A 25,588-nucleotide genomic window follows, 5' to 3' on the forward strand; every position below is an offset into this window, starting at 1 on the left:
CCAACAACCTACTTTGAAGACTTGGAACAGCTAATTATTAAATTCCACTGGAAGGGAAAGAGACCCTCAATAGCTAAAAGCATTCTAAAAACAAGTATGAAGTGGGAGGATTAACATTCCCTGACTTTAAACCTACTATAAAGCCACAGTGATCAAAACAGCATGGTACTAACACAAAGATAGAAGCATTAACCATTGAAACTGGATCAAGAGTGCAGAAATAGACCACCAAATCTATGGTCAACTGATTTTTGACAAGGTCTCCAAATCCTCTGAACTGGGACAAAACAGTCTTTTCAATAATTGGGCATGGAAGAACTGGATATCAATAGCCAAAAGAATGAAAGAGGACACCTATCTTACACCCTACACAAAAATTAACTCAAAGTGGACCAAACAAACCAAACCTAAATATAAAAACTAGCACCATAAATCTTCTAAAAGAAAATGTAGGGAAATATCTTCAAGACCCAATAATAGGAGGTATCTTCCTGAACCTTATACCTAAAGTACAAGTAACAAAAGAAAAAAATAGATAAATGGGAACTCCTCAAAATCAAATGCTTCTGCACCTCAAAAGACTTTGTCAAAAAGGTGAAGAGGCAGTCAACTCAATGGGAGAAAATATTTGGAAATCACACATTGGGCAAAGGTTTGAAATCCTGTATATAGAGAAATCAAACAATTCAACAACAACAAAACAAACAACCCAATTATAAAATGGGCTAAAGATATGAATAGGCATTTTTCTGAAAAGCAAATACAGATGGCTCAAAAGTACATGAAGAGATGTTCATTTTCACTGGCTATAAGGGAAATGCATGCAGATCAAGACTACAAGGAGGACTTAGTGCTACTCCAGAGCCTGAGCCTGGCATGACTCCTGGCTACCAGCGCGAAAGGGGTGCCTGCCAGTGAGGGCACAGAAGGGGACGCCCCGCCCCAGGACTACTGACCTTCCTTTCTCTTTTGTTGCTCAGATGTAGCCTCTCTCTCCAGCCTACACAACAAACTCACTGCCCTCCCCCTGTCTATGTGGAACATGCCTCCCCAGGGGTGTGGACCTTCATGGCAACGTGGGACAGAAATCCTAGAATGAGCTGAGACTCAGCATCAAGGGATTGAGAAAACCTTCTCAACCAAGAGGGGGAAGAGTGAAATGAGACAAAATAAAGTATCAATGGCTGAGAGATTCCAAACAGAGTTGAGAGGTTATCCCAGAGGTTATTCTTATGCATTAAATAGATATCACCGGGTGGGCCACGGTGGCTCAGCAGGTAAGAGTGCTCGCCTGCCATGCCCGAGGACCCAGGTTCGATTCCTGGTGCCTGCCCATGTAAAAAAAAAAAAAATAGATATCACCTTGTTAGTCAAGATGTAATGGAAAGACTGGGGGGAACTGCCTGAAAATGTAGAGCTGTGTTCCAGTAGCCATGTTTCTTGAAAATGATTGTATAATGACATAGCTTTCAAAAATCTTTGTGAAATACTGTGTGCCTGGGAGGCATCCCAATGCCGGTGCAATGAATATGAACGAGGACCAGGAGATGGAATTAGAAGCCTTACGTTCGATTTATGAAGGAGACGAAAGTTTCCAGGAGTTAAGTCCAGTTTCCTTTCAATATAGGATAGGTGAAAATGGTGATTCCAACGCCTTCTTAATAGAGATTTCCTGGACAGAAACATCCTCCAAACACCTCCAATTGTATGAATGCTTTTTTTAACAACACCATCTCATCAGCTGTAAAGCAGAGTATATTAGTCAAGTTACAGGAAGCAGTTGAAGTTAATCTTGGAACTGCTATGACTTATATGCTGTTTGAATATGCCAAAGACAATAAAGAACAGTTTATAAGAATCACCATCCCATTTAATTCTACATCATCCATAAGCAATATCATCTCAGTTGAAACTCCTAATACAGTCCCGTCAAGTAAATAAAAAGACAAAAAAAGGACAACTTTCAAAAGTCCAGAAACACTGGAAGATGGCGGCTTAGTAAGACGCGCGGATCTTAGTTTCTTCTCCAGGACACCTACTAGGGGAGTAGAAACGATACAGAAAGCGCCCAAAGCCACAACAGAGATAAAAAAGACAGCGTACCCCATCCTGGAACGGCTGGCTGGCTGAGAGAAGCAGCTCGGGTGAGATCGCCGAGGCGCGCGGGCCTTACCGGGCGGGGTGGCAAGCGGCCGGAGTTACTCCCTTCCCCCTTCCCGGGCCGGCTGGGAGAATTGGAGAGGTGGTCCCCTGAAACCAAGGCGGCTGGCGCCCACACCACGCACAGCCCCCGGACCAACTGAGAGAATTGGACCGGAAACCCCCAGGCCGCGGAGAACGGTGACGGGTGCGGGAGGCCCCTTCCAAACCCGTGACTCCCGGGGAACGTGCACTCTCTTGGGCGGGCCGCTGCCGCTGGCGCCCTCCCGCCACGCTTCTTGCCCAGGGCCGACTAGGAAATTCGGACGGGCTCTTTCCCTGGCTGCGGCGACCAGTAACCCTCCCTGCGTTCGGACCCCGGGCCAGCTCAAGCCGCTTCGGCTAGTGAACCCCCAGGACGGCGAGAGTTTTCCAAAGTTTAAGGTCCCACAGCACCTTTTACTGGTGGGACCCGCAGACAAACGTGTGCCACGAGCGCCACCTACTGGGCAGGATAAGAAAAACAGAACCCAGAGATTTCACAGAAAAATCTTCCAAACTTTTGGATCCAATACCCAGGGAAATCTGTCTAAATGCGCAGACGCCAACAGAAGATAACGGATCACGCTCAAATAATTGAAAATATGGCCCAGTCAAAGGAACAAACCAATAGTTCAAATGAGATACAGGAGCTGAGACAACTAATGCTGAATATACGAACAGAAATGGAAAACCTCTTCAAAAACGAAATCGATAAATTGAGGCAGGACATGAAGAAGACATGGGCTGAACATAAAGAAGACATAGAAAAACTGAAAAAGCAAATCACAGAACTTATGGAAGTGAAGGACAAAGTAGAAAAGATAGAAAAAACAATGGATACCTACAATGATAGATTCAAAGAAACAGAAGATAGAATTAGTGATCTGGAGGATGGAACATCTGAATTCCAAAAAGAAACAGAAACTATAGGGAAAAGAATGGAAAAATTTGAACAGGGTATCAGGGAACTCAAGGACAATATGAACCGCACAAATATACGTGTTGTGGGTGGCCCAGAAGGAGAAGAGAAGGGAAAAGGAGTAGAAAAACTAATGGAAGAAATTTTCACTGAAAATTTCCCAACTCTTATGAAAGACCTAAAATTACAGATCCAAGAAGTGCAGCGCACCCCAAAGAGATTAGACCCAAATAGGCGTTCTCCAAGACACTTACTAGTTAGAATGTCAGAGGTCAAAGAGAAAGAGAGGATCTTGAAAGCAGCAAGAGAAAAACAATCCATCACATACAAGGGAAACCCAATAAGACTATGTGTAGATTTCTCAGCAGAAACCATGGGGGCTAGAAGACAGTGGGATGATATATTTAAATTACTAAAAGAGAAAAACTGCCAACCAAGACTCCTATATCCAGCAAAACTGTCCTTCAAAAATGAGGGAGAAATTAAAACATTCTCAGACAAAAAGTCACTGAGAGAATTTGTGACCAAGAGACCAGCTCTGCAAGAAATACTAAAGGGAGCACTAGAGTCAGAACCAAAAAGACAGAAGAGAGAGGTATGGAGAAGAGTGTAGAAAGAAGGAAAGTCAGATATGATATATATATAATACAAAAGGCAAAATGGCAGAGGAAAATATTATCCAAACAGTAATAACACTAAATGTTAATGGACTGAATTCCACAATCAAAAGACATAGATTGGCAGAATGGATTAAAAAACAGGATCCTTCTATATGCTGTCTACAGGAAACACATCTTAGACCCAAAGATAAACATAGGTTGAAAGTGAAAGGTCGGGAAAAGATATTTCATGCAAATAACAACCAGAAAATAGCAGGAGTGGCTATACTAATATCCAACAAGTTAGACTTCAAATGTAAAACAGTTAAAAGAGACAAAGAAGGACACTATATACTAATAAAAGGAACAATTAAACAAGAAGACATAACAATCATAAATATTTATGCACCGAACCAGAATGCCCCAAAATACGTGAGGAATACACTGCAAACACTGAAAAGGGAAATAGACACAAATACCATAATAGTTGGAGACTTCAATTCCCCACTCTCATCAATGGACAGAACATCTAGACAGAGGATCAATAAAGAAATACAGAATCTGAATATTACCATAAATGAGCTAGATTTAACAGACATTTATAGGACATTACATCCCACAACAGCAGGATACACCTTTTTCTCAAGTGCTCATGGATCATTCTCAAAGATAGACCATATGCTGGGTCACAAAGCAAGTCTTAACAAATTTAAAAAGATTGAAATCATACACAACACTTTCTCGGATCATAAAGGAATGAAGTTGGAAATCAATAATAGGCAGAATGCTAGAAAATTCACAAATACCTGGAGGCTCAACAACACACTCTTAAACAACGAGTGGGTCAAAGAAGAAATTGCAAGAGAAATTAGTAAATACCTCGAGGCAAATGAAAATGAAAACACAACATATCAAAACTTATGGGATGCAGCAAAGGCAGTGCTAAGAGGGAAATTTATTGCCCTAAATGCCTATATCAGAAAAGAAGAAAAGGCAAAAATGCAGGAATTAACTGTTCAATTGGAAGAACTGGAGAAAGAACAGCAAACTAATCCCAAAGCAAGCAAAAGGAAAGAAATAACAAAGATCAGAGCAGAAATAAATGAAATTGAAAATATGAAAACAGTAGAGAAAATCAATAAGACCAGAAGTTGGTTCTATGAGAAAATCAATAAGATTGATGGGCCCCTATCAAGATTGACAAAAAGAAGAAGAGAGAGGATGCAAATAAATAAGATCAGAAATGGAAGAGGAGACATAACTACTGACCTCACAGAAATAAAGGAGGTAATAACAGGATACTATGAACAACTTTACGCTAATAAATACAACAATTTAGAGGAAATGGATGGGTTCCTGGAAAGACATGAACAACCAACTTTGACTCAAGAAGAAATAGATGACCTCAACAAACCAATCACAAGTAAAGAAATTGAATTAGTCATTCAAAAGCTTCCTAAAAGAAAAGTCCAGGACCAGATGGCTTCACATGTGAATTCTACCAAACGTTCCAGAAAGAATTAGTACCAATTCTCTTCAAACTCCTCAAAAAAATCGAAGTGGAGGGAAAACTACCTAATTCATTCTATGAAGCCAACATCACCCTCATACCAAAACCAGGCAAAGATATTACAAAAAAAGAAAACTACAGACCAATCTCTCTAATGAATACAGATGCAAAAATCCTCAATAAAATTCTAGCAAATCGTATCCAACAACACATTAAAAGAATTATACATCATGACCAAGTAGGATTCATCCCAGGTATGTGAGGATGGTTCAACATAAGAAAATCAATTAATGTAATACACCATATCAACAAATCAAAGCAGAAAAATCACATTATCATCTCAATTGATGCAGAGAAGGCATTCGACAAGATTCAACATCCTTTCCTGTTGAAAACACTTCAAAAGATAGGAATACAAGGGAACTTCCTTAAAATGATAGAGGGAATATATGAAAAACCCACAGCTAATATCATCCTCAATGGGGAAAAATTGAAAACTTTCCCCCTAAGATCAGGAACAAGACAAGGATGTCCACTATCACCACTATTATTCAACATTGTGTTGGAGGTTCTAGCCAGAGCAATTAGACAAGAAAAAGAAATACAAGGCATCAAAATTGTAAAGGAAGAAGTAAAACTATCACTGTTTGCAGACGATATGATACTATACGTCGAAAACCCGGAAAAATCCACAACAAAACTACTAGAGCTAATAAATGAGTACAGCAAAGTAGCAGGTTACAAGATCAACATTCAAAAATCTGTAGCATTTCTATACACTAGTAATGAACAAGCTGAGGGGGAAATCAAGAAACAAATCCCATTTACAATTGCAACTAAAAGAATAAAATACCTAGGAATAAATTTAACTAAAGAGACAAAAAACCTATATAAAGAAAACCACAAAAAACTGCTAAAAGAAATCACAGAAGACCTAAATAGATGGAAGGGCATACCGTGTTCATGGATTGGAAGACTAAATATAGTTAAGATGTCAATCCTACCTAAATTGATTTACAGATTCAATGCAATACCAATCAAAATCCCAACAACTTATTTTTCAGAAATAGAAAAACCAATAAGCAAATTTATCTGGAAGGGCAGGGTGCCCCGAATTGCTAAAAACATCTTGAGGAAAAAAAACGAAGCTGGAGGTCTCGCGCTGCCTGACTTTAAGGCATATTATGAAGCCACAGTGGTCAAAACAGCATGGTATTGGCATAAAGATAGATATATCGACCAATGGAATAGAATAGAGTGCTCAGATATAGACCCTATCATCTATGGACATTTGATCTTTGATAAGGCAGTCAAGCCAACTCACCTGGGACAGAGCAGTCTCTTCAATAAATGGTGCCTAGAGAACTGGATATCCATATGCAAAAGAATGAAAGAAGACCCATCTCTCACACCCTATACAAAAGTTAACTCAAAATGGATCAAAGATCTAAACATTAGGTCTAAGACCATAAAACAGTTAGAGGAAAATGTTGGGAGATATCTTATGGATCTTACAACTGGAGGTGGTTTTATGGACCTTAAACCTAAAGCAAGAGCACTGAAGAAGGAAATAAATAAATGGGAACTCCTCAAAATTAAACACTTTTGTGCATCAAAGAACTTCATCAAGAAAGTAGAAAGACAGCCTTCACAATGGGAGACAATATTTGGAAATGATATATCAGATAAAGGTCTAGTATCCAGAATTTATAAAGAGATTGTTCATCTCAACAACAAAAAGACAGCCAACCCAATTACAAAATGGGAAAAAGACTTGAACAGACACCTCTCAGAAGAGGAAATACGGATGGCCAAGAGACACATGAAGAGATGCTCAATGTCCCTGGCCATTAGAGAAATGCAAATCAAAACCACAATGAGATATCATCTCACACCCACCAGAATGGCCATTATCAACAAAACAGAAAATGACAAGTGCTGGAGAGGATGTGGAGAAAGAGGCACACTTATCCACTGTTGGTGGGAATGTCAAAGGGTGCAACCGCTGTGGAAGGCAGTTTGGCAGTTCCTCAAAAAGCTGAATATAGAATTGCCATACGACCCAGCAATACCATTGCTAGGTATCTACTCAAAGGACTTAAGGGCAAAGACACAAACGGACATTTGCACACCAATGTTTATAGCAGCATTATTTACAATTGCAAAGAGATGGAAACAGCCAAAATCTCCATCAACAGAAGAGTGGCTAAACAAACTGTGGTATATACATATGATGGAATATTATGCAGCTTTAAGACAAGATAAACTTATGAAGCATGTAATAACATGGATGGACCTAGAGAATATTATGCTGAGTGAATCCAGCCAAAAACTAAAGGACAAATACTGTATGGTCCCACTGATGTGAACGGACATTCGAGAATAAACTTGAAATATGTCATTGGTAACAGAGTTCAGCAGGAGTTAGAAACAGGGTAAGACAATGGGTAATTGAAGCTGAAGGGATACAGACTGTGCAACAGGACTAGATACAAAAACTCAAAAATGGACAGCACAATAATACCTAATTGTAAAGTAAACATGTTAAAACACTGAATGAAGCTGCATCTGAACTATAGGTTTTTGTTTTGTTTTGTTTTGTTTTGTTTTGATTTTACTATTATTACTTTTATTTTTTTCCCTATATTAACATTCTATATCTTTTTCGGTTATGTTGCTAGTTCTTCTAAACCAATGCAAATGTACTAAGAAATGATGATCATGCATCTATGTGATGATGCTAAGAATTAATGATTGCATATGTAGAATGGTATGATCTCTAAATGCTGGGTTAATTTCTTTTTTTCCGTTAATTAAAAAAAAAAAGAGAGAAGGGATAATTGGAGGTGAAGGGATACAGACTGTGCAACAGGACTGGATACAAAAACTCAGAAATGGACAGCACAATACTACCCGATTGTAATGCAATTATGTTAAAACACTGAATGAAGCTGCATGTGAGGTATAGGTTTTTTGTTTTTGTTTTTTTTGTTTTTTTTCTTTCTATTATTGTTTTAATTCTTAGTCTGTTGTCTTTTTATTTCTTTTTCTAAATCGATGCAAATGTACTAAGAAATGATGAATATGCAACTATGTGATGTTATTAAGAATTACTGATTGTACATGTAGATTGGAATGATTTCTAATTGTTTTGTTAATTCTTTTTTTAATTAATAAAAAAAATATTCTATAATGTAAAAAAAAAAAATTCCAAGGATAATTATTTTCAACATTGAATTCTATACTCAGCCAAATCATGATATAGTTGTGAATCCAGAATAAAGACTGTTTCAGATATGAAAAAAAAAAGACCAGAAACATAAACTGGCAGATAAAACAGATTACAAAGGGGAACTTCCTAGAGGATGGAACTGGGTTGCTGTGGTTAAGCATTTAAGCAAAACTAGTTCTAAAGATGATGAATAATGCTTGGAATTTGAGACAAGGAAAGTATATCCTTTAAATAAGGAAATTGGATTCAAAACCTTACATTACTCTTTTCTGTTATTGAAGTGGCTTTTTATAAAACAGTATTTTTTGTGTGTTTCTTATGTAAAAAGTGTTGTAAGCTAAAAGTTCATAAAACGATCTGGTTGTATTAAATTATTTTCACAAACTTGCCTTAATAAAAGGTGAAAATGTTACTGTTTAGTATACTTTATGAAGCCTGTCAAGATTTGTGAATGGACAAATATGGGGAATAATAGATAAGCAGTGTTAATTTATATGACCTTGTTCTAGTGGATGTGATATATTTTTAAAGGAGTATGAAACCCTTTACAAACTCTCATAGTGGAGCAAAATACTGAGCAAACAGTTATTTAGTACTATGATCCATGTTAATTAGCTCCTCATCTTAAATAATCTTCGTCTCTTCTTTCTCTTAATTACTTAAGCATAGATTGCTTCAGAAAAATTTATATCCCTGTATCTGAACTTTATGCATAATACTCTTTGAATTCCTTTTTATTTTTCAAATATGAACTGCCTCCCTTTAGTAAATGGATATCCATTTATATATTCCCTTGGTTTGCGTAAAGATGTATAATCATGAGATCTTTCTATTATATATGAAACAAGGTAATATAAAAATCAAAAATCTATTGAATACATTAGAAAGTATTTTGAATAGAATAGAGTGATGGTTCTTATTTAAAACATTACTTTTTGTTATATATACTATAATGGAGTAAAAACTGCCTTAATATTTAATTTTTTATTGTTGGAGACAATGATTTTAATAAATTCCTATTTATCTGCTATTGTGTTTTTAGTTGTTTGATAACTGAAGTCTTCTGAATGGTTTAACAAAACAACACATTTCAAGTCTTGTTGCTTTTCTGAGTGTCTCTTCAAGTATACAAATGTATTTCTCAGTCTGAGCATCTTTGCAATAATAGACATAGAAATCTTTCAAATGCTGAATTGTAGGACCTGCTTTATTTCTAAGGAAATCATTAAGGAAAATATTGGTGTATTTTTAAACTATCAGGAAAAGCAAGAACTACTGCTGTGGTATTCATAGAATAGAAGTGTTAGTTCCTCATGTTATCCCTGTGCAGGTTGGGTCTGCGTTTTTAAAGAATAATGTAACTTGTAAAGAGGTTACCTTAGCATAAAAGCAGTTTCTTGAGTTGTATGCATGGTTTTTACTGGGCTAACATTCACTTCAGTTAAAATTTTTGAATTATAGTGAGTATAAGTATGGTGAAGGAGGTTAATCTCATATTCAAAGGCTGAATCGTGGTTTATTTCTTGAATTAATATGATAGAAACATTAAAATTCAGGACCACTGGAATATGCCAGCTTTTGTTTTCAGGTTGTGGTGTGTGAGTTTTGTTATATTTAATGGTTTTCTTGTTTTTCAAAGAAACTGAAACAGCTCGCTCTAGTCATGGAAGAAAATACATTGATTTGCTCTGAAGATCTTAAAATTCTTCAGGCTTATTGTGGTTAAAAACTGGTTACCAACAAGATGTAATGGAGAGGCTGGAGGGAACTGCCTGAAAATGTAGAGCTATGTTCCAGTAGCCATGTTTCTTCATGATGATTGTATAATGATATAGCTTTCACAATGTGACTGTGTGATTGTGAAAACCTTATATCTGATGCTCCCTCTGCCTACCTTGTCAACAGATGAGTAGAATATATGGAATAGAAATAAATAATAGGGGGAACAAATGTTAAAATAAATTTAGTTTGAAATGCTAGTGATCAATGAAAGGGAGGAGTAAGGGGTATGGTATGTAAAAAAATTTTTTTCTGTTTTTGTTTTAGTTTTCTGTTGTATTTTTATTTCTTTTTCTGAATTGATGCAAATGTTCTGGGAAATGATCATGATGATAAATATGCAACTATGTGATGATATTGGGAATTTCTGAGTGTATGTGTTGGGAATGTTTGTGTTTCTTTCTTGTAATTTTTTTTTAATTAATAAAAAATTTTTTTTAAAAAAACTGGTTGCCAAGAATGATAGTTAAATTCCAATGAAATGTTTTTACTCTTTTTATATGATATATATGAATTTCTGGGAGTGATGGTGGCAGTGGTGCCTCCCATTACCTTTTGTCAAACACTTACACATTCTTGTTGATGTTGCTATCATCTGTTTAACACTCCCAGTATATTTTTTCAATGTCTGTTTATTTAAACTGGTTTGGAAAGACAAAATTAACAAGCCATAAAATCTGAATTACCATGAAAAAAAATGGCTGCTATTAAGCAAACAGGAAACTATAAATGTTGGAGAGGATGTGGAGAAATTGGGATACTTATACTCTGCTGGTGGGAATGTATCATGGTGTAGCCACTATGGAAGACTGTTTGGCAGTTCCTTAGGAAACTAAATATCAAGTTGCCGTATGGCCCAGCAATAGCACTACTTGGTATATACCCAGAAGAGCTGAAAGCAATGACACAAACAGACATTTGCACACCAATGTTCATAGCAGCATTATTCACAATCACCAAAAGATGGAAACAAACAAAATGCCCATCAACAGATGAGTGGATTAGCAAAATGTGGTATATGCATATGATGGAATATTATGCAGCAGTAAGACAAAATGATATTCTGAAGCACATGACAAGATGGATGAGCTTTGAGGACATAATGCTGAGTGAACAAAAGGATAGTAATTGTATGATTCCACTTTTATTACCAGCTAAAAGTTATAACCACAATAATACAGAATATAGGGGACTGAGAGATACATAGAAGCTACAGACGGGTGAACAGTTAGATAATGAGGTTGAACTCCAATGTAAGGTAATAAAAGTGAAGGAAGTTCTCTACTGGGTCTATAAGTAACATTATCATATTGAAGACGAACAAGATTGAAAGGGGTTGTGTAGACCTACATGCTATACTCGAAATATAAATTAGTTAAGGTATGGTTCGTGTAAAAAGAGTTTTTAAGTCAAGGATAGAGAGGAAAAGTGCTATTGCATGCTATGGGCTATGTTTAAAAGGAAACCATCGACTTTCGGAGAAGATGGCAGCTTAGTAAGACGCGCGGATCTTAGTTCCTACTCCAGAACAGCTACTAGGGGAGTAGAAATGATATAGAACAGCTCCCGCAGCCACAACAGAGATCAAAAAGACAGAATACCCCATCCTGGAATGGCTGACTGGCTGAGAGAACCCGCTCCGGTGAGAACGCCGAGGGGCGCAGGCTTCCCTGGGCCGGGGCGGCAAGCGGCTGGAGTCCTTCCCTTCCTCCTTCCTGGACCAGCTGGGACAATTGGACAGGCGGTTCCCTCAAGCCGCGGCGGCTGGTGCCCACCCCCACGTGCGGCCCCCCGGACCAACTGGGACAATTGGATCGGAGAACCCCAGGCCACGGAGAACGGTGACCGGGGTCCCTTCCAAACACGTGACTTCCCGGTCCGCTTGGGAACGGTACACTCTCCCGGGCCGCGGTGGCTGGCGCCCTCCCGCCACGCTTGGCGCCCCGGGCCGACTAGGAGATTCGGACAGATGGGTGCTCTCCCGGGCTGCGGCAGCTGGCGACCCTCCCCGCGTTCGGATCCCCGGACCAGCTGGCACTCTTCCAATCCGCTTTGGCTGGCTAACCTCCCCCAGGGCGAGAGTTTTCCAAAGTTAAAGGACCCACAGCACCTTTTACTGGTGGGACCCGCAGACAAACGTGTGTCAAGAGCGCCACCTACTGGGCAGGATAGGAAAAACAGAACCCAGATATTTCACAGAAAAATCTTTCAACCTGTTGGCTCCAACACCCAGGGGAATCTGACTAAATGCCCAGACACCAGCAGAAGATAACAGATCACGCTCAGAAAATTGAAAATATGGCCCAGTCAAAAGAACAAACCAATAGTTCAAATGAGATACAGGAGCTGAGACAACTAATGCTGAATATACGAACAGAAATGGAAAACCTCTTCAAAAATGAAATCAATAAATTGAGGGAGGACATGAAGAAGACATGGGCTGAACAAAAAGAAGAAATAGAAAATCTGAAAAAACAAATCACAGAACTTATGGAAGTGAAGGATAAAGTAACAAAGATGGAAAAAACAATGGATACCTACAATGATAGATTTAAAGAGACAGAAGATAGAATTAGTGATTTGGAGGATGGAACATCTGAATTCCAAAAAGAAACAGAAACTATAGGGAAAAGAATGGAAAAATTTGAACAGGGGGATCAGGGAACTCAAGGACAATTTGAACCGCAAAAATATACATGTTGTGGGTGTCCCAGAAGGAGAAGAGAAGGGAAAAGGAGGAGAAAAACTAATGGAAGAAATTATCACTGAAAATTTCCCAGCTCTTATGAAAGACCTAAAATTACAGATCCAAGAAGTGCAGTGCACCCCAAAGAGAATACACCCAAATAGGCGTTCTCCAAGACACTTACTAGTTAGAATGTCAGAGGTCAAAGAGAAAGAGAGGATCTTGAAAGCAGCAAGAGAAAAACAATCCATCACATACAAGGGAAACCCAATAAGACTATGTGTAGATTTCTCAGCAGAAACCATGGAAGCTAGAAGACAGTGGGATGATATATTTAAATTACTAAAAGAGAAAAACTGTCAACCAAGACTCCTATATCCAGCAAAACTGTCCTTCAAAAATGAGGGAGAAATTAAAACATTCTCAGACAAAAAGTCACTGAGAGAATTTGTGACCAAGAGACCAGCTCTGGAAGAAATAATAAAGGGAGCACTAGAGTCAGAACCAAAAAGACAGAAGAGAGAGGTATGGAGAAGAGTGTAGAAAGAAGGAAAGTCAGATATGATATATATAATACAAAAGGCAAAATGGTAGAGGAATATTATCCAAACAGTAATAACATTAAATGTTAATGGACTGAATTCCCCAATCAAAAGTCATAGACTGGTAGAATGGATTAAAAAACAGGATCCTTCTATATGCTGTCTACAGGAAACACATCTTAGACCCAAAGATAAACATAGGTTGAAAGTGAAAGGTTGGGAAAAGATATTTCATGCAAATAACAACCAGAAAAGTGCAGGAGTAGCTATACTAATATCCAACAAATTAGACTTCAAATGTAAAACAGTTAAAAGAGACAAAGAAGGATACTATCTACTAATAAAAGGAAAAATTAAACAAGAAGACATAACAATCATAAATATTTATGCACCAAACCATAATGCCCCAAAATACATGAGGAATACACTGCAAACACTGAAAAGGGAAATAGACATATATACCATAATAGTTGGAGACTTCAATTCACCACTCTCATCAATGGACAGAACATCTAGACAGAGGATCAATAAAGAAATAGAGAATCTGAATATTACTATAAATGAGCTAGACTTAACAGACATTTATAGGACATTACATCCCACAACAGCAGGATACACCTTTTTCTCAAGTGCTCATGGATCATTCTCAAAGATAGACCATATGCTGGGTCACAAAGCAAGTCTTAACAAATTTAAAAACTCTGAAATCATACACAACACTTTCTCGGATCATAAAGGAATGAAGTTGGAAATCAATAATAGGTGGAGTGCCAGAAAATTCACAAATACGTGGAGGCTCAACAACACACTCTTAAACAGCGAGTGGGTCAAAGAAGAAATTGCAAGAGAAATTAGTAAATACCTCGAGGTGAATGAAAACGAAAACACAACATATCAAAACTTATGGGACGCAGCAAAGGCAGTGCTAAGAGGGAAATTTATTGCTCTAAATGCCTATATCAGAAAAGAAGAAAAGGCAAAAATTCAGGAATTAACTATCCATTTGGAAGAACTGGAGAAACAACAGCAAGCTAACCCCAAAGCAAGCAAAAGGAAAGAAATAACAAAGATTAGAGCAGAAATAAATGAAATTGAAAACATGAAAACAATAGAGAAAATCAATAAGACCAGAAGTTGGTTCTACGAGAAAATCAATAAGATTGATGGGCCCTTAGCAAAATTGACAAAAAGAAGAAGAGAGAGGATGCAAATAAATAAGATCAGAAATGGAAGAGGAGACATAACTACTGACCTCACAGAAATAAAGGAGGTAATAACAGGATACTATGAACAACTTTACGCTAATAAATACAACAATTTAGATGAAATGAACGGGTTCCTGGAAAGACATGAACAACCAACTTTGACTCAAGAAGAAATAGATGACCTCAACAAACCAATCACTAGTAAAGAAATTGAATCAGTCATTCAAAAGCTTCCTAAAAAGAAAAGTCCAGGACCAGACAGCTTCACATGTGAATTCTATCAAACATTCCAGAAAGAATTAATACCACCTCTCCTCAAACTCTTCAAAATAATCAAAGTGGAGGGAAAACTACCTAATTCATTCTATGAAGCCAACATCACCCTCATACCAAACCAGGCAAAGATATTACAAAAAAAGAAAACTACAGACCAATCTCTCTAATGAACATAGATGCAAAAATCCTCAATAAAATTCTAGCAAATCGTATCCAACAACACATTAAAAGAATTATACATCATGACCAAGTAGGATTCATCCCAGGTATGTGAGGATGGTTCAACATAAGAAAATCAATTAATGTAATACACCATATCAACAAATCAAAGCAGAAAAATCACATGATCATCTCAATTGATGCAGAGAAGGCATTTGGCAAGATTCAACATCCTTTCCTGTTGAAAACACTTCAAAAGATAGGAATACAAGGGAACTTCCTTAAAATGATAGAGGGAATATATGAAAAACCCACAGCTAATATCATCCTCAATGGGGAAAAATTGAAAACTTTCCCCCTAAGATCAGGAACAAGACAAGGATGTCCACTATCACCACTATTATTTGACATTGTGTTGGAGGTTCTAGCCAGAGCAATTAGACAAGAAAAAGAAATACAAGGCATCAAAATTGGAAAGGAAGAAATTAAACTATCACTGTTTGCAGATTATATGATACTATACATTGAAAACCCGGAAAAATCCACAACAAAATTACTAGAGCTAATAAATGAGTACAGCAATGTAGTAGGTTACACAATCAACATTCAAAAATCTGTATCATTTCTATACACTAGTAATGAACAACCTGAGGGGGAAATCAAGAAACGAATCCCATTTACAATCACAACTAAAAGAATAAAATACCTAGGAATAAATTTAACTAAAGAGACAAAAAACCTATATAAAGAAAACTACAAAAAACTGCTAAAAGAAATCACAGAAAACCTAAATAGATGGAAGGGCATACCGTGTTCATGGATTGGAAGACTAAATATAGTTAAGATGTCAATCCTACCTAAATTGATCTACAGATTCAATGCAATACCAATCAAAATCCCAACAACTTATTTTTCAGAAATAGAAAAACCAATAAGCAAATTTATCTGGAAGGGCAGGGTGGTCCAAATTGCTAAAAACATCTTGAGGAAAAAAAACGAAATTAGAGGTCTCGTGCTGCCGGACTTTAAGGCATATTATGAAGTCACAGTGGTCAAAACAGCATGGTATTGGCATAAAGACAGATATATCGACCAATGGAATCGAATAGAGTGCTCAGATATAGACCCTCTCATCTATGGACATTTGATCTTTGATAAGGCAGTCAAGCCAACTCACCTGGGACAGAACAGTCTCTTCAATAAATGGTGCCTAGAGAACTGGATATCTATATGCAAAAGAATGAAAGAAGACCCATATCTCACACCCTATACAAAAGTTAACTCAAAATGGATCAAAGATCTAAACATTAGGTCTAAGACCATAAAACAGTTAGAGGAAAATGTAGGGAGATATCTTATGAAACTTACAATTGGAGGCGGTTTTATGGACCTTAAACCTAAAGCAAGAGCACTGAAGAAGGAAATAAATAAATGGGAGCTCCTCAAAATTAAACACTTTTGTGCATCAAAGAACTTCATCAAGAAAGTAGAAAGACAGCCTACACAATGGGAGACAATATTTGGAAATGACATATCAGATAAAGGTCTAGTATCCAGAATTTATAAAGAGATTGTCCAACTCAACAACAAAAAGACAGCCAACCCAATTACAAAATTGGAAAAAGACTTGAACAGACACCTCTCAGAAGAGGAAATATAAATGGCCAAAAGGCACATGAAGAGATGCTCATGTCCCTGACCATTAGAGAAATGCAAATCAAAACCACAATGAGATATCATCTCACACCCACCAGAATGGCCATTATCAACAAAACAGAAAATGACAAGTGCTGGAGAGGATGCGGAGAAAGAGGCACACTTATCCACTGCTGGTGGGAATGTCAAAGGGTGCAACCACTGTGGAAGGCAGTTTGGCGGTTCCTCAAAAAGCTGAATATAGAATTGCCATACGACCCAGCAATACCATTGCTAGGTATCTACTCAAAGGACTTAAGGGCAAAGACACAAACAGACATTTGCACACCAATGTTTATAGCAGCGTTATTTACAATTGCAAAGAGATGGAAACAGCCAAAATGTCCATCAACATAAGAATGGCTAAATAAACTGTGGTATATACATACGATGGAATATTATGCAGCTTTAAGACAAGATAAACTTATGAAGCATGTAATAACATGGATGGACCTAGAGAATATTATGCTGAGTGAGTCCAGCCAAAAACTAAAGGACAAATACTGTATGGTCCCACTGATGTGAACGGACATTTGAGAATAAACTTGAAATATGTCATTGGTAACAGAGTCCAGCAGGAGTTAGAAACAGGGTAAGATAATGGATAATTGGAGCGGAAGGGATACAAACTGTGCAACAGGACTAGATACAAAAACTCAAAAATGGACAGCACTATAATACCTAAGTGTAAAGTAATCATGTTAAAACACTGAATGAAGCTGCATCTGAGCTATAGGGTTTTTTTTTTACTATTATTACTACTTTTATTTCTTTTCTCTATATTAATATTTTATATCTTTTTCTGTTGTGTTGCTAGTTCCTCTAAACTGATGCAAATGTACTAAGAAACGATGATCATGCATCTATGTGATGATGTTAAGAATTGCTGAGTGCATATGTAGAACGGTATGATTTCTAAATGTTGTGTTAATTTCTTTTTTTTTCTTTCTTTCCGTTAATAAAAAAATAAAAAATAAAAAATAAAAAGATTAAACCCCCCCCCCCAAAAAAAAGGCACATGAAGAGATGCTCAATGTCCCTGGCCATTAGAGAAATGCAAATCAAAACCACAATGAGAGGGGACTTCCTGGAAGATGGCGGCTTAGTAAGACGCGCGGATCTTAGTTTCTTCTCCAGGACACCTACTAGGGGAGTAGAAACGATACAGAAAGCGCCCAAAGCCACAACAGAGATAAAAAAAGACAGCGTACCCCATCCTGGAACGGCTGGCTGGCTGAGAGAAGCAGCTCGGGTGAGATCGCCGAGGCGCGCGGGCCTTACCGGGCGGGGTGGCAAGCGGCCGGAGTTACTCCCTTCCCCCTTCCCGGGCCGGCTGGGAGAATTGGAGAGGCGGTCCCCTGAAACAAAGACGGCTGGCGCCCACACCACGCGCAGCCCCCGGACCAACTGAGAGAATTGGATCGGAAACCCCCAGGCCGCGGAGAACGGTGACGGGTGGGGGAGGCCCCTTCCAAACCCGTGACTCCCGGGGAACGTGCACTCTCTCGGGCGGGCCGCTGCCGCTGGCGCCCTCCCGCCACGCTTGTTGCCCAGGGCCGACTAGGAAATTCGGACGGGCTCTTTCCCTGGCTGCGGCGACCAGCAACCCTCCCTGCGTTCGGACCCCGGGCCGGCTCAAGCCGTTTCGGCTAGCGAACCCCCCGGACGGCGAGAGTTTTCCAAAGTTTAAGGTCCCACAGCACCTTTTACTGGTGGGACCCGCAGACAAACGTGTGTCACGAGCGCCACCTACTGGGCAGGATAAGAAAAACAGAACCCAGAGATTTCACAGAAAAATATTACAACCTTGCTGGGTCCAACACCAAGAGAAATCTGAATAAATGCCCAGACGCCAGCAGCAGAAGATAACTGTCCACGCTCAAAAGATTGAGAATATGGCCCAGTCAAAGGAACAAACCAATAGCTCAAATGAGACACAAGAGCTGAGACAACTAATCCTGAATATACGAACAGAAATGGAAAACCTCTTCAAAAATGAAATCGATAAATTGAGGGAGGACATGAAGAGGACATGGGCTGAACATAGAGAAGAAATAGAAAAACTGAAAAAACAAATCGCAGAACTTATGGAAGTGAAGGATAAAGTAGCAAACATAGAAAAAATAATGGATAGCTACAATGATAGATTTAAAGAGACAGAAGATAGAATTAGTGATTTGGAGGATGGAACATCTGAATCCCAAAAAGAAACAGAAACTATAGGGAAAAGAATGGAAAAATTTGAACAGGGTATCAGGGAACTCAAGGACAATATGAACCGCACAAATATACGTGTTGTGGGTGTCCCAGAAGGAGAAGAGAAGGGAAAAGGAGGAGAAAAACTAATGGAAGAAATTTTCACTGAAAATTTCCCAACTCTTATGAAAGACCTAAAATTACAGATCCAAGAAGTGCAGCGCACCCCAAAGAGATTAGACCCAAATAGGCGTTCTCCAAGACACTTACTAGTTAGAATGTCAGAGGTCAAAGAGAAAGAGAAGATCTTGAAAGCAGCAAGAGAAAAACAATCCATTACATACAAGGGAAACCCAATAAGACTTTGTGTAGATTTCTCAGCAGAAACCATGGAAGCTAGAAGACAGTGGGATGATATATTTAAAATACTAAAAGAGAAAAACTGCCAACCAAGACTCCTATATCCAGCAAAATTATCCTTCAAAAATGAGGGAGAAATTAAAACATTCTCAGACAAAAAGTCACTGAAAGAATTTGTGACCAAGAGACCAGCTCTGCAAGAAATACTAAAGGGAGCACTAGAGTCAGATACAAAAAGACAGAAGAGAGAGATATGGAAAAGAGTGTAGAAAGAAGGAAAATCAGATATGATATATATAATACAAAAGGCAAAATGTTAGAGGAAAATATTATCCAAACAGTAATAACACTAAATGTCAATGGACTGAATTCCCCAATCAAAAGACATAGATTGGCAGAATGGATTAAAAAACAGGATCCTTCTATATGCTGTCTACAGGAAACACATCTTAGACCCAAAGATAAACATAGGCTGAAAGTGAAAGGTTGGGAAAAGATATTTCATGCAAATAACAACCAGAAAAGAGCAGGAGTGGCTATACTAATATCCAACAAATTAGACTTCAAATGTAAAACAGTTAAAAGAGACAAAGAAGGACACTATATACTAATAAAAGGAACAATTAAACAAGAAGACATAACAATCATAAATATTTACGCACCGAATCAGAATGCCCCAAAATACGTGAGGAATATACTGCAAACACTGAAAAGGGAAATAGACTCATATACCATAATAGTTGGAGACTTCAACTCACCACTCTCATCAAGGGACAGAACATCTAGACAGAGGATCAACAAAGAAATAGAGAATCTGAATATTACTATAAATGAACTAGACTTAATAGACATTTATAGGACATTACATCCCACAACAGCAGGATACACCTTTTTCTCAAGTGCTCATGGATCATTCTCAAAGATAGACCATATGCTGGGTCACAAAGCAAGTCTTAACAAATTTAAAAAGATTGAAATCTTACACAACACTTTCTCGGACCATAAAGGAATGATGTTGGAAATCAATAATAGGCAGAGTGCCAGAAAATTCACAAATACGTGGAGGCTCAACAACACACTCCTAAACAACGACTGGGTCAAAGAAGAAATTGCAAGAGAAATTAGCAAATACCTCGAGGCGAATGAAAATGAAAACACAACATATCAAAACTTATGGGACGCAGCAAAGGCAGTGCTAAGAGGGAAATTTATTGCTCTAAATGCCTATATCAGAAAAGAAGAAAAGGCAAAAATTCAGGAATTAACTATCCATTTGGAAGAACTGGAGAAACAACAGCAAGCTAACCCCAAAGCAAGCAAAAGGAAAGAAATAACAAAGATTAGAGCACAAATAAATGAAATTGAAAACATGAAAACAATAGAGAAAATCAATAAGGCCAGAAGTTGGTTCTATGAGAAAATCAATAAGATTGATGGGCCCTTAGCAAGATTGACAAAAAGAAGAAGAGAGAGGATGCAAATAAATAAGATCAGAAATGGAAGAGGAGACATAACTACTGACCTCACAGAAATAAAGGAGGTAATAACAGGATACTATGAACAACTTTACGCTAATAAATACAACAATTTAGAGGAAATGGACGGGTTCCTGGAAAGACATGAACAACCAACTTTGACTCAAGAAGACATAGATGACCTCAACAAACCAATCACAAGTAAAGAAATTGAATTAGTCATTCAAAAGCTTCCTAAAAAGAAAAGTCCAGGACCAGATGGCTTCACATGTGAATTCTACCAAACGTTCCAGAAAGAATTAGTACCAATTCTCTTCAAACTCTTCAAAAAAATCGAAGTGGAGGGAAAACTACCTAATTCATTCTATGAAGCCAACATCACCCTCATACCAAAACCAGGCAAAGATATTACAAAAAAAGAAAACTACAGACCAATCTCTCTAATGAATACAGATGCAAAAATCCTCAATAAAATTCTAGCAAATCGTATCCAACAGCACATTAAAAGAATTATACATCATGACCAAGTAGGATTCATCCCAGGTATGCAAGGATGGTTCAACATAAGAAAATCAATTAATGTAATACACCATATCAACAAATCAAAGCAGAAAAATCACATGATCATCTCAATTGATGCAGAGAAGGCATTCGACAAGATTCAACATCCTTTCCTGTTGAAAACACTTCAAAAGATAGGAATACAAGGGAACTTCCTTAAAATGATAGAGGGAATATATGAAAAACCCACAGCTAATATCATCCTCAATGGGGAAAAATTGAAAACTTTCCCCCTAAGATCAGGAACAAGACAAGGATGTCCACTATCACCACTATTATTCAACATTGTGTTGGAGGTTCTAGCCAGAGCAATTAGACAAGAAAAAGAAATACAAGGCATCAAAATTGGAAAGGAAGAAGTAAAACTATCACTGTTTGCAGACGATATGATACTATACGTCGAAAACCCGGAAAAATCCACAACAAAACTACTAGAGCTAATAAATGAGTACAGCAAAGTAGCAGGTTACAAGATCAACATTCAAAAATCTGTAGCATTTCTATACACTAGTAATGAACAAGCTGAGGGGGAAATCAAGAAACGAATCCCATTCACAATTGCAACTAAAAGAATAAAATACCTAGGAATAAATTTAACTAAAGAGACAAAAAACCTATATAAAGAAAACTACAAAAAACTGCTAAAAGAAATCACAGAAGACCTAAATAGATGGAAGGGCATACCATGTTCATGGATTGGAAGACTAAATATAGTTAAGATGTCAATCCTACCTAAATTGATTTACAGATTCAATGCAATACCAATCAAAATCCCAACAACTTATTTTTCAGAAATAGAAAAACCAATAAGCAAATTTATCTGGAAGGGCAGGGTGCCCCGAATTGCTAAAAACATCTTGAGGAAAAAAAACGAAGCTGGAGGTCTCGCGCTGCCTGACTTTAAGGCATATTATGAAGCCACAGTGGTCAAAACAGCATGGTATTGGCATAAAGATAGATATATCGACCAATGGAATCGAATAGAGTGCTCAGATACAGACCCTCTCATCTATGGACATTTGATCTTTGATAAGGCAGTCAAGCCAACTCACCTGGGACAGAACAGTCTCTTCAATAAATGGTGCCTAGAGAACTGGATATCCATATGCAAAAGAATGAAAGAAGACCCATCTCTCACACCCTATACAAAAGTTAACTCAAAATGGATCAAAGATCTAAACATTAGGTCTAAGACCATAAAACAGTTAGAGGAAAATGTAGGGAGATATCTTATGGATCTTACAACTGGAGGCGGTTTTATGGATCTTAAACCTAAAGCAAGAGCACTGAAGAAGGAAATAAATAAATGGGAACTCCTCAAAATTAAACACTTTTGTGCATCAAAGAACTTCATCAAGAAAGTAGAAAGACAGCCTTCACAATGGGAGACAATATTTGGAAATGATATATCAGATAAAGGTCTAGTATCCAGAATTTATAAAGAGATTGTTCATCTCAACAACAAAAAGACAGCCAACCCAATTACAAAATGGGAAAAAGACTTGAACAGACACCTCTCAGAAGAGGAAATACGGATGGCCAAGAGGCACATGAAGAGATGCTCAATGTCCCTGGCCATTAGAGAAATGCAAATCAAAACCACAATGAGATATCATCTCACACCCACCAGAATGGCCATTATCAACAAAACAGAAAATGACAAGTGCTGGAGAGGATGCGGAGAAAGAGGCACACTTATCCACTGTTGGTGGGAATGTCAAAGGGTGCAACCACTGTGGAAGGCAGTTTGGCGGTTCCTCAAAAAGCTGAATATAGAATTGCCATACGACCCAGCAATACCATTGCTAGGTATCTACTCAAAGGACTTAAGGGCAAAGACACAAACGGACATTTGCACACCAATGTTTATAGCAGCATTATTTACAATTGCAAAGAGATGGAAACAGCCAAAATCTCCATCAACAGAAGAGTGGCTAAACAAACTGTGGTATATACATACGATGGAATATTATGCAGCTTTAAGACAAGATAAACTTATGAACCATGTAATAACATGGATGGACCTAGAGAATATTATGCTGAGTGAATCCAGTCAAAAACTAAAGGACAAATACTGTATGGTCCCACTGATGTGAACGGACATTCGAGAATAAACTTGAAATATGTCATTGGTAACAGAGTTCAGCAGGAGTTAGAAACAGGGTAAGACAATGGGTAATTGAAGCTGAAGGGATACAGACTGTGCAACAGGACTAGATACAAAAACTCAAAAATGGACAGCACAATAATACCTAATTGTAAAGTAATCATGTTAAAACACTGAATGAAGCTGCATCTGAGCTATAGGTTTTTGTTTTGTTTTGTGTTGTTTTGTTTTGATTTTACTATTATTACTTTTATTTTTTTCTCTATATTAACATTCTATATCTTTTTCGGTTATGTTGCTAGTTCTTCTAAACCAATGCAAATGTACTAAGAAATGATGATCATGCAGCTATGTGATGATGTTAAGAATTAATGATTGCATGTGTAGAATGGTATGATCTCTAAATGTTGGGTTAATTTCTTTTTTTCTGTTAATTAAAAAAAAAAAGAGAGAGAAGGGATAATTGGAGATGAAGGGATACAGACTGTACAACGGGACTGGATATAAAAACTCAGAAATGGACAGCACAATACTACCCAATTGTAATGCAATTATGTTAAAACACTGAATGAAGCTGCATGTGAGGTATAGGTTTTTTGTTTTTGTTTTTTTGTTTTTTTTTTTTTCTTTCTATTATTGTTTTAATTCTTATTCTGTTGTCTTTTTATTTCTTTTTCTAAATCGATGCAAATGTACTAAGAAATGATGAATATGCAACTATGTGATGTTATTAAGAATTACTGATTGTACATGTACATTGAAATGATTTCTAATTGTTTTGTTAATTCTTTTTTTAATTAATAAAAAAAAAAATAAATAAAAAAAAAAAAAAAAAAAAAAACCACAATGAGATATCATCTCACACCCACCAGAATGGCCATTATCAACAAAACAGAAAATGACAAGTGCTGGAGAGGATGCGGAGGAAGAGGCACACACACGCACACACAAAAAGGAAACCATCAGCACTACCACAGCAACTGCAGAAGTAAATAATGGGGGGATGGACAAGAGTTCAGAGGAGGTTTAGATTTCCTATGTGTTTATTGGTTATGTTTCTCTTGGGAACAATGAAATTATCTAAAATTGAGAATGGTGATAGACTGCGGACTTTGGGCATTATACATGATGCCTGATGAATGCAGGTGGCTGAAGGAGGCATTGACTGAGAAGTAGATTGGTGACTGGTGGTGTATACTATGACTGAATATTGTGCTGCTACAAAAAGGAACGAAGTTGTGAGGCATGCAACATTGCTATGAACCTATGGGGGCAAAATAAGCCAGAAACAAATGAGGAATTACTGTATGGTCTCATTTAGAAAATACTTATAAGAAAACAGTGACCTCGATTGTAAGCTCTTATAGCAGTCACATTTAGACCAGAGTGTTAATTATTATTTCTGGATCTTGAGAGGCTGTTTTATGTATGTATAACTGTATATACAAATATGTTCTTATTTTAGAGGTAAGAACAAAGTTGATCAGGTTGGGGTTAAGATAATTCCGAACCAAAGGGTAAGTAAGACATTGGCTATTTTTATAACCTCACCTACTCTTTGAGACAAAAGGAAGAAAGGTTTATTTTTTCCAGAATCTAAATTTTCTGTAGCACATATCTAACTCAACCTGTCTGGATAGATTACTTAAATAATCCAAAAACAGGGAACCCAAATTAAGAATGAGAGCCTTTAATCCTGTATTGCTTAATGTAATGCCTGTATACACCCCAGAGTATATTAAGCACATAATCAAAAAGTATTGGCAAAGTCCCTTGAGGATGGGAGAAAAAATATGGAACTATTAAACTTTACCACTGGGGAAACCCCAGATACTGTGTCAAAAATTAGGGACACCCAAATAAGCCCTTGATCTTGAGGCTTGCTCTTGTGAAGCTTCCGTAGGCAGCGGAGAAGCTTAGCCTACTTACAGGTATGTCTAAGAGTTACCTATAGGTATGCCTTTGGAGGACCTCTTTTGTTGCTCAATTGTGGCCTTTCTCTTTCTAAGCCCAACTCTGCAAGCAAAACCATTTCCGTTCCCTCTACATAGGACATGACAACCAGGGGTGAAAGTCTCCCTGGTGGTGTGGAAGATGACCCCAGGG

General features: G+C 37.7%; 1 long non-coding RNA gene and 1 pseudogene across 1 annotated transcript in view; one reads left to right on the forward strand and one right to left on the reverse strand.

The window, feature by feature from the left end:
• The window catches only part of LOC143648137 (uncharacterized), a 149,876-nt gene that overhangs the window by 115,379 nt on the left and 8,909 nt on the right, over positions 1–25,588 (reverse strand). The window lies entirely within an intron of this gene.
• On the forward strand, positions 1,708–8,656 carry LOC143647782 (RWD domain-containing protein 4-like; annotated as a pseudogene).

Source organism: Tamandua tetradactyla, chromosome 10, assembly GCF_023851605.1.
Source record: "Tamandua tetradactyla isolate mTamTet1 chromosome 10, mTamTet1.pri, whole genome shotgun sequence".
NCBI lineage: Eukaryota > Metazoa > Chordata > Mammalia > Pilosa > Myrmecophagidae > Tamandua > Tamandua tetradactyla.